The 2500-nt window shown below is 38.9% G+C and overlaps 1 protein-coding gene across 3 annotated transcripts in view; it reads right to left on the reverse strand.

Moving 5' to 3' along the window:
* ZFHX4 (zinc finger homeobox 4) overlaps positions 1-2500 on the reverse strand; it is a 153298-nt gene that overhangs the window by 130458 nt on the left and 20340 nt on the right. Inside the window, exon 1 of one of the 3 annotated variants that reach the window (XM_054192322.1) lies at positions 998-1083. The exons of the other annotated variants lie outside the window; for them this stretch is intronic. The gene's annotated coding sequence lies outside the window, so the exon portion shown is untranslated. Of the gene's footprint in view, positions 1-997; positions 1084-2500 lie in introns of those variants that run through there. 3 annotated transcript variants of the gene reach the window in all.

Raw genomic sequence — 2500 nt, forward strand, 5'->3', positions numbered from 1 at the left:
CATAAACTCCCTTTGTTGAGAACAAGATGCACTCTATAAAAGCCGTATCAGTGTCTGGCAGCAGGGTAAAAGCACCAGAGGAAAGTTGGGCACACATTGGTTAAAAGTCTGCTTTCCTTCATTTTTTTGTGAGCCTGCAAGGCTCCAGCCACTGTAATAGTAGCCTGATTACAGCCTAAGCTACCCCGAGTCCTTGCAGATCTCTCAGTTTGCAGAATGATGGCACTGTACACAACAGCTGAGTACTCCGAAACTTTAGTGTTTATTTTCAGCCTGTGATATAGACTATGACTTGCTTTTACGCAGGAGGTAAGCAATCTTCATTCCAGTCATAAGTCATAAGAGTGATAGATCTCATTAATTTTAGACGAAAGCAGTAGCCGATTTATCAGATAAGTTTTCAATTAAGTATAAAAGTTTGATTACATCCTGAAAACTATTGTTTTAGATATCTGAAGCATTAATGTTTTCTCTATCTTCTCATTTACAAGAGAAGGAAATCTAATTTAAGAATTTTGCACTGCTAGACAATATATACTTATAGACATAATAGCCAGGTGCTACATCCCTGCAGAAAATCACTCAGTGTGATTTTGGGATTAAAAAAAAAAAATCCTCGCCTAGGAAGGCTTCAGTGAAGGTCACTGAGATATTAAGTATGAAGGATAGCTGCTTAATTTTTTTTAAGTGTAATCAAATCTAATCTTGTCAGCTAAATCAGAGAGAGGAAGTGATCAGTTTAAGATACATCAGAAGATTTGCATAGAATGAAAATGAATCAAAATTAGTTTTGGTATCTGAGATGGCTAAAATGACAGCCTAATTGCTCCTGAATCAAACGTCACAAAGCTTGGTGTGTAATTTTAATCATTGATGAGATCCAGGTTAATTATGCTCATGGCACACATGCAATTTAAAAACCTTTTGAAATAATCTGATCACAAAGAGCATGAAAACCTAATAATTCTCTAATTAGTCCAGAGACAAGCATGTTTACCTTCCCATTTGGCAAATCTGCACAAACAGTGTATGCATCCCGAGGAAAGCCTACATGTCTAACGCGTTCTCCTCCTAAGGCCTTATCTGCAGATAAAAAGTTGCACGAGGATAGTTACACCAGAAAGCAAATCCCAGCCCCTTCCATCTGTAGGGGACTGGTGTAAACGTCCTCATACTGGTATCTCTCAACTCTGACACAAACGGATAAACACTGCTGGTATAGAGCATTTTAACATGTATCCACTCAGCAACGGCACTCGTGAGACTGTTTCGGTCACGCGTAAACACACATGCAGGCATGAAGACACAGGCTCGGCTGGCACTAACACGCACACAAGAAGTTTTTTGGACTGTTGCAGAGGAAAAGAGGCAGTAGTAGTAATGTTTTGTTTTCCAGCGATACACATGAAGTAATTCTGCCCTATCCAGAACCATGAAAGGATCAGTCAGGATGAAACCTCTTTAGCGGGTAAAACTGACTGATAAAGAAGGAGTTAATACAGCAAATGGAGCCAGATGCAACTGCCTAAAACTATTCTAGCCCTATCTCTGGCTTTCCATTTAACCTTTGCTGCTTGAAGCAAGCTCTACCCATGCTGCAGTATATCACGGTATACCACACCATCACAGTGTCCGGCACGCACACAAAACCAGTTACCAGAATAGTCGTGGGCATGCACACTGTACTGCGACCAGGATGGCATTTATGAGCATTAAATAATTTTAGGCAGATACAAAATGGGTTCTGCCGCATAGCATCTCACCCTTCCCCTTCTTCCCACAACCCTGCACGGAACAGTCTTCTTGTTGCAATTTCCAGTCCTAAAAGATTTAGCAGAACTAAACTAGATTTTTTAAACCTTCCATCACATAACCAAAGTAAAAAACAAAACCTGCACTGTAGTAAATGTCACAACATCTTTCCTGTTACTTAATCAACATTTTAAAATAAACGGCACATTTGTAGTTATCAGTCTCCTTACATAACTTCAGTATTAATCAGTACTAAACAATGACATCAGCCCTCTGATCACAATTGTATAAACAAGAGTCTATTTCACTCCAATTAAAACAAATACTAAATCTTTGAACTGATGAGCAACACAGAGAGAAACCGTAACGTATATTTTCACACTTGAGCTGTTCACAGTCTTTGTGGCCATGTTTGCAATCAGGTTAGGTAGATGAAATCCTTGATGAGGAATTAAAGATTACTGGGATGACTTACTGATTGTGTGTAACATATGATGGAACATGCATCCATTAGAGGTTACAGCATCTTCAATACTGAAAAATAAAAAAAATATCTCCCCCCAGGGACCTTCTATGAGAGTTATAACGAAGTTTCACAAAGTCAGAGCTAAAAAAAAAAATCACAAGGACTGCCTCAGAACCAACATTATTCCACAAAGTCTCTACAACAGGTTTTGATTCTCTTTACAAAAGCAATCACAATGCAAACCGTACAGTACACTTCCTTCTCGTATGCAAAGACTGAAAA

Source organism: Rissa tridactyla, chromosome 2 (genome assembly GCF_028500815.1).
Source record: "Rissa tridactyla isolate bRisTri1 chromosome 2, bRisTri1.patW.cur.20221130, whole genome shotgun sequence".
Classification (NCBI taxonomy): domain Eukaryota; kingdom Metazoa; phylum Chordata; class Aves; order Charadriiformes; family Laridae; genus Rissa; species Rissa tridactyla.